Source organism: Brachypodium distachyon, chromosome 1, assembly GCF_000005505.3.
Source record: "Brachypodium distachyon strain Bd21 chromosome 1, Brachypodium_distachyon_v3.0, whole genome shotgun sequence".
NCBI classification, from domain to species: Eukaryota; Viridiplantae; Streptophyta; class Magnoliopsida; order Poales; family Poaceae; genus Brachypodium; species Brachypodium distachyon.
The window spans coordinates 29,564,087-29,574,747 of NC_016131.3; positions in this window are offsets into that span (position 1 = coordinate 29,564,087).

The window sequence follows — 10,661 nt, forward strand, 5'->3', positions numbered from 1 at the left end:
TTGTTGATCATTGTTGATATGCTTGAGGAAAGCTAGTCTGTATTCTCAAGCAAAGCTAGTGTGTATTTTCTGTGGTACTAATAATAGGTGCAAGTTGTCGAGTCGCTGAAGGTTTTTGTCCTTGCTAATTAGTTCAGGTTTTCAGAATTGCTAGAAAATATTACTCCCTCGGTCCCGTAGCTTTAGCTTTTGAGGAATAGATACATTTATTTTTTGACAAATTTAAGACAAGAATTATGGGACGGAGGAAGTATGTTCAGTTTGACAGGAACAACATCAATTTCAGTTTTCTGCAGACAAGATAATATATGATGCAGCAACTCTTAGGATAATCGTTTGTTTCATTATGTTCCTATTTTGTCAGTAGGATAAGCATTTGTTCTTAGATCGAGCTGAATGCATATTGGATCGGTCAAATAAAAATAAACGATCCAACTGGTCGACAGAGTCGTCTCAAATCATATCCTTTTTAAAAGGGGATATCTAGTTTTTTAGAGTGCTTTCGGATCAAAATGTCACAATAAAACAGACAAATGATAATCACTTCGATATGGCTCATCATATAGAAACCCAGAATCTCTTCAGAGTTTCAACACAGTAAAACAACACAAATTAATGGAAGTCACATAGACAGGACATAGTGGCTCATCACATGCATAGAAGCCCAGGATCTCTTCAGAGTTTGGATATCAAAAGTGTGTGGTTTCTCGTCGCCTTAGTGGCACTAACGAAACAGCTCCAGTTCCTATGTATGTAGGATAGTATAACGGAATAACTATAGTGTCAGGTTCAATTAGGATATGTTCAAGGCTGAACACAACCAGAGCTGCATGTAATCCTATGCATGTATACCTATGCATAATAGGATAGTAAAGGGGAATAATTCCATTTTCAGAATCAATTCAAAATGTATATTCCTCAGCATATGAAGAACAAGGTAACAAGCCCCTACATCTGACACTTATATACACCCCTAATGCATCTCCACGGAAAACAGAACAATGCACTAAATCAGTAGCAGATACATCACCAAGTGGACCAGAGAAGTCGAGACAAAATCAACCACCTTTGTTGCCGATCAACGGAGTCCACCATCTTTGCTCTCCTACTGACCTGCTTGGCCTTCCCGGCGTCCTCCTCCTGGATTTACACTAACATTTGATGATTTGGTTTACTTCTATCGCCCGATTCCCCGTATTCTAGAGAAAAAATCGCTTGACCCCCCGTTGAATATATATAAGCAGAGCTTTATTTATATTTTTATTTCATTACGTTTTCTAGTTTTCGGACAATATTAATCTATATATCCAAATGCTAACTATTATATTAACATAGATGGCCAAATATCAGGTGAAAACCACACTTCCCGTGCAAATTGTGCAAACTTAGTAGAAATCTTGTTTATAAGAAAATACAGTATTTTGGAGGTCTGATGTTCTACAAGCATGCAAATCTTCAAGTCAAAATCCAATGGCATTTGGAAGAAACAAAAGAGATAAGTATGCAAATGTACAGTGTCAACCATTGACGAATCACTCTTCATGTTGAATTTATTTTCTTACTTGCCGCTAAACGCGATTGACTTTGGAGTTGCATATATAAAATATCACTTCTTTAACACATGCTGAATTTTTTTAACTTTTTATGATGACTTTCATGGAATTTTCACCATAAAGGTGATTTCCTCCAGATATGCCGCCAACATTGCAACATATATTCAGTTGATATGGATTTTTCTTATCGATATTCAGTTGTCCAGGTGCTGAATGTGTAGCTATTATTTGAGGGACTGGACTATTTTGCAAACGTTATGCAGCTAACTAAGTACCGAACGATCCAGTCCAGTAGGAATCACGTGGACGAACGCGAGCACGGCGGACCAAACGCCCCTAGCCATGGCGGGGTGCATGCATCCTTTCACATGAGGGATTGCTGCCTACTTTTTGTTTTCTGTCTCATTTTCTTCACACGAGAGTGATGTACATGCATGTGATGCCAAAAGAGCTGATGTCAGCAAGGTTCATTCACATTTCAAAAGTTCCAAATGCTTTACCTCTCAAACGACATATCTGATCTACAATCTGTTTTCACCATTGCGCTCACTGCGACGAGAGCTTCAAAACTAGATCCCACTTAAGTATGTTTCGACGACTTTATTTTTGGGCACAAAGTTACCAGTCGGTAATAGCTAAATTACCCGACTATTCACAAAGAGTTATCAGCTTCAAAATTAGACTTTACTTAGGGATGTGCCGATGACTTTTTTGATCTCAAAAGTTATCAACCGTTAGTTCAGGTGAGACTGAAAACACATTCCACTCCGTCCTTACCAACACCCAATGCAAGGGAAATCCTACACGTTGCAAAAGTTACCAACATACAAAGCATTAACTTACCCACAAAATAATGCAGTAGTACAAATAGCTACCAAGAAATTACAATAAAGTAACCAACCCATGACGCGTAAAGCTACCATCCCCACATGGTACAAATCTACATGGCATAAAACTACCAATATTCGATGCATGAACCTAGCAAGACATAATGCATATAGTTATCAACGATCAATGAATAAAGTTACCAGCCATCAATGCATGAAGTTTTCAACCCCACAATGTGCTAAAAAGTTGCACTCAATTCAATGAGAAGTGGAAAGATTACCATAGGGTACAAACCCACATGTTGCTACCAACATGTAATGCATGAACTTATCAGCACACGATGCATAAGGTTACCAACCCACACCGTGCACAAAAGTTTGCACTCAATGGGAGGGTACATAATTACCACCCCACAAGGTACAAACCTATGTGGTACAATATCTAACAACATCAAATGCACGGACTTACCAACACACAATGCACATATTTACCAACTAGCAATGCATAAAGTTACCAACCCCGAATGCACGAAGTTACCAAGCACTGCGCGCACAGTGCACGAGGTTGTATTGAAGCGACCGCCCCCGTACAGGGTTCGATCTCTGTGCTGATAGTGCTAGTCCCTGGATCGACTCACTAGCACACACAGTTCAAGATGTAATATCGAGAAACAAAGGTCAAGAAATTTTATTACAACGTCATCATCCAGAACTTCATAGTACTTACAACTTTGCATAACCACTTGGGTTAGCATTTTAAAAATAACATAAATTGTTCAACAACGGAAAGCGAAGGAAAAAATGAGCCATTGCACACCACAGAGAGCGCATGTTGGAATGCAGGCTCGTGACCCAACAACGTAACCTTACTCATCGTCGGAATTCCCTGCAACAATTTAAAGGTTGCAGCTACTAGGGTCAATACATTGAATGTATTGGCAAGATCACCGGGGATTATAACAGATCCTATCAAATATATGCAATTATTGGCTATGTGGAGTTCAGGCTTTTTGGCGTGGAAGCAATTAACATAACATTTTATGCTACTACAATTGAATTATCACAGTATGATAAATCTATTGGACATCGGATAGACACACCGATGCTCCTATTAAAACTAAGGACATTGAGTAGACACATCAATGCTCCTAACCCAAGTTTAAACCATTCATTTTATTCAGAAGTTTGAATAAGTGAGATCTTACTTAGTTTCCATATCCAACTGCTCATAATTCGTCCATAACCGGGGACACGGCTAAGTACTTAGTTTTGACACTCTCGAGAGGTTGTACACATTTTCCACAAGAAAACGACGGGTTAATCCCTTGATGTCCTCAGGGTAGAGTAGCAACGGCATCGATTACGAGATTTTTAGAAGTAATTCCCTAGACCACGAGAGAATCACGCTCCACCTACACGGCTACATCATTACAATTCCTCGGGTCTAGGTTCATACAACATACTCTATTCTCGCGAGAGCCCATATAGCATGTGGTTGTACTGGAAGCATTTAAACAGGAACCCAATTCAGTCTCTGGTTACCCTGGGTGGCATTCCACATTTGCGACGCAGGCGCTCCCCGAATCCACGAGAGAGACGACCATGGACGCTCCCGAATCCATGGAGAGACGACTCAGCGGGCCCCATAGATATGGACCTGACGTCGCATACAACCATAATACTCAAAGCCGCCCACCCAGGATGGTTCATTAGTAGTTGATTTTAGCCATATTTCAAAAATAACATTTACATCAACAATATTTCTAGAATGAAAGTGGTTCCCTCCCACGCATATTTACATAGCACGGCTAAGCGTAACTACTAACGATTGATATTGGTGGGGATTTGATGGCGAGGAAAATCTATTCTACTAGGACAATATAGCTAGCATAAATATAATAATTTAATCCTAATGCAATTCTACAAACAACGCTAATGCATATAGGATTAAAAATAAGTGCGATGATAGGTGATTCATGATCAAGATGAACTTGCCTTGTCCAAGGTTGTTGTTGTTCTCACACTCGTCACAAAGACAGGGCTCGCACTTCGTAAAATCTAACAACCAAAACGTATAGCAGAAATAAACAACCATCCAATACATACAAGCAATCAAATGAAATATGCCATGATGCCATGAGCATGATGCAACCTAAAATTTGTTTCTGTCACACATGACTTGTTTAGTGATTTAAATCTACGTGATGAACTGTTAGGATCATGTTCATGGGGTGGAAAAAGGAAATCATTAAAACAAAGTCATTTTAATCCCCATTTAAGCTAGATTATTCTAACTTTGGTGATACCTTCATTTTTATTCAAAAGCAATTTTTCTTCTGGCTCCACTGGGTAGAGGGTGCCACTAAGTAATAAGAGTGGATAAATCGTCCAAAATAATTTTAAGCCAATTTTTAAGTGAATACGTTCATGGTTAAGCATTCTGTTTCTGTCTTGTTTCACAAACTGCTCGTGCAGTCCGCCCAAGTGGCGATGGACCCGGCGGGCAGGTTGAGAAGCCAGGTTCTCGCTGATCCTTTCAGGACCATCCGAACCAGTTGGCTCTGACCTTGTCGTCGGCGCCGATGGCATGCATCCCCAACGTGTAGGTCAGGAGGAAATCCTTGGGATTCACGGTCCCGTCGTACGTACCGAGCGTGGGCGGTCGGAATTTGCGGGGCCATGTCACCCGCCGCAACTCGCGCGTAAATGCGGTGCAGCGGTCCTCAGGGCCCATAGGAGCATCCTCCTGCTCCTGTGGGTGTTGGCGCTCTACCTCGCGCCGGTGCTCCAGGCGCTGACGCAGGTCCTCCTGTTGGCAGGCATTCAAGATGCCACGCGCGTCACCTCGCGTGACGGTGGGTGACGAGTCCGAGGACCCCTCCGGGTCCCCGCCTCCCGGGCCTCCCCGTGGGGGAGGATTTTCCGCTTACCGCGAGGCGCGGGGCGCGTCTCTGCGCCCCGGGTTCTGCCCGCGGCCTGAGCCTGGCGGGCCGCATTCGCCCTGTGTCTGTTGGGCGGTGAGCGCGAGGAGCGCATCCAACTCAGCGCTCCATGCCTCGTGCGCCGGCGTGCCCTAGTGTCGTCGCTCGGTGCTCCGACACCGGGGGCGTGCAGCCACGTCCCCCTTTTAGATTCGGTAGGGGCGTCTGGGGTGGGGACCAGATGATCGCCGGCACAGCCGATGAGGCCCTACGGGGCCGGCGAGGCAAAGTGCTAGGGGTAGGTGCTGGTCCAAGAACAGATGCACGCACGTTTTTTACCCAGGTTCAGGCCACCCGGAGGTGTAAAACCCTACGTCCTGCCTGTCTGAGCTGATATTGATTACGGATCAAATGTTTACAGGTTGCCGGGCAAGCTCCCGGGCTTTCTCTCAGTGGCTAGGCACTCCTCACTACTCTCCGCCGGCTGCCTACTGGAGCAAGTAAGTATCTATCGAGCGAGCTTCGCCCGAACCAACTAACTGACCAACTGACTCTCCTCTCCCACTGTCTGACCCGTCAACCCTCTAACCCCCTTGACCGTTGGCATGGGTCCTCCTTTTATACACAAGGGGGTGCCACATGTGCCACGGTGCATGGGCTACAAGTGTCCAACGGGGAGGCACGCAACTCTCCCTGGTGAGCTGGTGGCATGCATGGGTGCCACCTCCGCCGCTAGGGGCCTAAGACCCTAGGGTAGGATTGGACAACCACTGTTCCTTGGATCGGACGGGTAACTATCCGTCGGTCGGCTCGTTTACTGAGCCGCGCGCCTTACTCCTTGCCTTGGTGGGACCGCGCGTTCCGCGCCCGTCACGCGCCCGTGTGGCGTTGTCCAGCGGGCCCCACGCCCCAGGCGGGGGCACGCGTCCGGGAACCCCTAGTCCCCGCAAGTCGGCCCGGGAAGCACCCGGGCCCAGCGCGCCCGGGAACTTCCTCCCGGGAAGCAGCTTCCCGGAAGGTGCCTAAGCGGGAATATTCCCAGAAGCCCCGCTAGCCCCTTGCGGGCTGGTAGCTTGCCGGGAAGCTCGTTGGCGCTTCCCGGGATGAGACCTTCCCAGGAACCCCGGGGGGGTGCACGCGTCGCGTAGCGGTGGTACCCCGGGTGCCACTGGTGCGACAGTAGCCCCCGGGCGTGGGCCGGCATCACCTGTTCCCGGAAGGGTCTCTTCCTAGTCGGTTGTCGGGCTACGCCCTTAACCGACGCGTGGGCCCCCGATCAGCTGCGGGCCCGCGTCCCTTCGCTGCCCCGTGTACGGCGCCGCCAAAAGCGGAGTGGTGGGCGCGAGATTTTCGCCCTAACTCCATCCCCCCTAAATAGGGTAGTTAAGGCCACCCCGCGCATTACTCCCAGTGATTAGGAGTTATCCCCGCGCACCCGTAAGGTACGGAACCGGCCGTTACCAAACGACCGGGGTCATAAAGCTTCCACTGTTGGCAACGGGGAGCAACACTTCGCCCTTTCGCCTCCATCCTCTTCCGCATCTCGCATCCCTGCGCTCTTGCCAGCCTCCGACCTTTCCCCCCATGGCGCCCCCCACCACCAGGAAGGGGAAGGAGGTCCAGTCTTCGAAGAAGCCTGCAACCAACAAGACCAAGGCGGCACTCAACGCGGCCGCCGCCAAGGACCAGAAGAGGCGGGAGATGCGCGCCAAAGTAGCCTTCTTCCGCCCCGGCTACAACGGCGAGGCGCTGGGGAAGCTCCGGCACGCCGTCGCCTCCAACCTCAACGAGCACGGGGAGACGCGGATCTTCCCGGCGGGCGTCGAACACCAGGATAACGACTTCCGGGTGTTCGCGCGCTTCCTCCTCTGCGGCATGGTGCCGCCCTTCTCTCTGTTCCTCCACGCGCTGATGGAGTCCTATCAGTTGCGGGTGGCGCAGCTCCACCCACCTCGCTCTTCCTCCTCGCCACCTTCCAGTTCCTCTGCGAGGCGTTCGTGGGGGTGATGCCATCGGTGGGGCTCTTCCGCCATTACTTTTACCCGCGCATCGACAACGCGAAGGCGATGTCGTCAGGGGTGGTTTTCCGCGTCCGCGACCAGATGAAGTCAGAGTTCATCGTTCGGTCAGGGAAGAAGATCAAAAAAGAGTGGCGGGGCGACTGGTGCTGGGTCCGAGTGGAGGACCCCCAGGAGTTCATCCAACCGCCGACGGGGCTGCCGTTGCACCAGATCGGCTGGCAGGACAGGTACCACCGCGACGCCGACCTCCTCCCCATCGTGGAGAAGATCAAGGCATTGCGGTTAGCGGGGCTCACAGATGTCGACGTGGCGCGCACCTTCGTCCATCGGCGCATAGCCCCGCTGCAGCTGCGTTCCTGGCCCGCGTGGATGTACACGGGCTCCAGGGACAGGACACGCCTCCAGGCGGACGGCATGGACTTGGAGTCCCTCAAGACGTGGGTGAAGGGGATCTCCGGCGAGGTCTTCCAGTCGACAGAGTTCCCGCCGGGGGTCTCCGCTCTCCATGCCGGCGTCAAGGCGCTCAGCGACATCGTCGGTGCCTTCCCGCCCTGCAACGAGTGGGGGCTGATGGACGACACCCCCACCCGCGTCCCGCACGCTCCCCCGCAAGCACCCCGCGGGAAGCAGGTGCTCGAGGAGAGCAAGGGCGAGTCCGAGCCCAGCTGGCCCTCCCTCCGGTCGCTGGACGACGAGGCAAACCAGGGGGCTGCGTCCCCGGAAGTCGTCGCCGTGGAGGACGACGACGAGGAAAGCAACGACAGCGCGCCCCTGATCCTGAGAAGGTCGAGGGCATTCGCAGCGGCGGCAGCCACTTCCTCAACAGCGACGTCCGCCCCGGCAGCGGCCCCCAACCTGGCGGCGGCCGCCGCTCCAGGGGCGCCCGTTGGTACCACGACGGCATCCGCGGCAACAGGGGCCGCGAGTGCCTCGGCGGCGGCCCTTGTCTTGCCGGCGGCCGCCCGCTCCGCGGTGGGAACCGACCCCGGGGTGCTCGCCGGTACCCCGGCAACGTCAGCACCTGCGGGGGCCATCGGCGCCCCGGCGACGGCCTTCGCTCCGGTAGCGGGGGCCTCCGCGAGCTTGGCGCCCGGCGTCGCGGCGGCATCGCCGTTGACACCCGGAGCTCTCCGGGTCACGACGACACCGCGGGCGCCCACGGTGCCGCCCGCTCGGGGGGTCTTCCGGGGCTTCGCGCTCCGGCGCAACCCTTCGAAGTCCTCCTCGCCGGCGGGCGCCAGAAAGAGGGCGAGGAGTGATTTCCCCGCCCGGCTCGCCAAGCAAGAGGACGCGTGCGAACGCTGGCGGCGCCACCGACCCCGCTGCCTCGGGGGCTAGCGTCGGCGCGGGCACGCCCCTTGGCGACCCAGCCCAAGCGGAGACAGAGCCGGCACCAGGTATGTCTTCGCCGATTCTCTGCGACTGCAATTCCTGCTAGCCAAATTCACAAACATACCTTCTCTTTCTGCAGCGAGCGGCAGCTCGCCCACGGTAAGACCCTTGGACACTTCCGCTGGCGCAGGTGAGGTAGTGGAGGCCGCACCGGCAAGCCCGACGGCCGCACAAGGTAACCGCCCCGGTCGCCCTTATTCGCCTTCGATAGCACCAACCATCGCCGACCCTCATGCTTTTCCATGGGTGCAGGCACAAGTGCGCCCGCGCCCGGAACAGGCGCGGCCGTCGTCGACCCCGACTCGGTCGTCGGAACCTCGGGGGCGGAGGTGGAGTTGTAAACGGCTCCCGTGTCCGCCCCCGCCGCGACGGACATAGCGGCCGTAGTGGGGACCGCCGCCGCGGCGGCGGCGCCTGGCGACGCGCCCGAAGCCGCGGACGTGGCCGGCTCGGGCTCACCCGTTGTCCAACAGGGGACGACCCCCGCCAGGAGCATGGAGCCCTCTCCAACCCCGGTGCCCCGGAGCCTAGGCGCGGGGGAAGTTGTCGGGGAAGGACGACAAGACCCCCGGGAGCAAATTGGCGACCCCGCGCCCAGCTCCACTTCGGCATCTCGGGCTTCATCATCCTCGGGGGCTCTCCCCGGCACCGACCTCGGCACCCTCGCCGGGGTCGCTTGGAATCCTCTTACCTGGGATCCGAGCGTCTTCGAGCGGGGGCACCGGTGTCTGGACGCCGTCCGGGACCAGCAGTTCGCTTTCGTCGCCTCCTATAACGAGGTGAGGGAGCGCCACAGCGCCGCCAATAATCAACTCGGCGAGGTGCGGGAGGCTGTTGAGAGAGAGCGGCGCGAACTCTCCCGGCTGTGTGAGGAGGCGCGGCTGGCCCGACAAGCCCTGGAGGTTGCCCGGGAGCCGGTAGTCCTGGAGACCGAGCTCCGTCGGCAACTGGAGGTCCAGCGCACGGAGCTCCAAGGAAGGCTCGACGCAATGGCGGTAACCCTAGAAGCGTCCCAGAAAGAGCATGCCGAGGTGCTCGCGACGGCCCAGGCACGGCTGGACGAGAAGAGCGAGCTGATCGCCCACTACCGCGGCGAAATCGAAGGCCTCCGCGTCCTGCTGAAGGTGCGGGTCAAGGCTGCCGAGGACGCGGCGAGAGCGGTGACTCAGCACGAGACCGAGCTCAACTCCGTCAAAGGTAAAGCGGCCGGGCTCGAGGACGTGTTGGCCGCCGTCCGGGAAGAGCTCACCAAGGCCGGCGAGGCCAACGCAACCCAAGCCTTGGAGCTTGCGAAGCTGGAGGGCCGCGTCAGCAAGGCCAAGAAGGCCGCGCAAGACGCCCGGCTCCATCACAGCACGCTGATCGGGCAGCGGCAGCTCGAGACGGAGAAGCTGGCGAAGATCGCCGAGTTGCTGCGCGACCTGCTGCCCAAGTTCGAGCTACAGGCGGCAGAGGTGGACGGCACGGATGTCACGACACTGATCCCCTTCTTCTCCGACTTGTTGGGGAAGCTCGGGGCGCTCGACATCTGGATCGCCAAGTACGGCGCCAACGAAGTCGCCAACTGCGCCTGGGAGGTTGCCGGGACAATCCTCCCGCGAATCCATCTACGGGACCCGGAATTTCCCTTCGAGTCTTTGCTGGATGCTTGGTCCGACAGCGAGGACGAGCCCACGCACACCCAAGCAGTGCGCGAGTTCATCGACGAGGTCGTCGAGCGGATGCAGATGAAGCCGGAGCCTGAACCCGCCGTCGACCCCTTGGCCGAAGACGGCGACAGCTAGTGGCCGCAGCCCCCAGCTATACTCGTTGCTTCCCTTGTACCTCCTTCTTGTTTGTTTTTCCTACAAGTATGGCGCTTAGCGCCGTTTGGACAATGACCTTTTGATTAGTCCATGTAATCACTCGACACCTAGTCAATCAAGCTTGTTAGTTTGCTCGATTTTT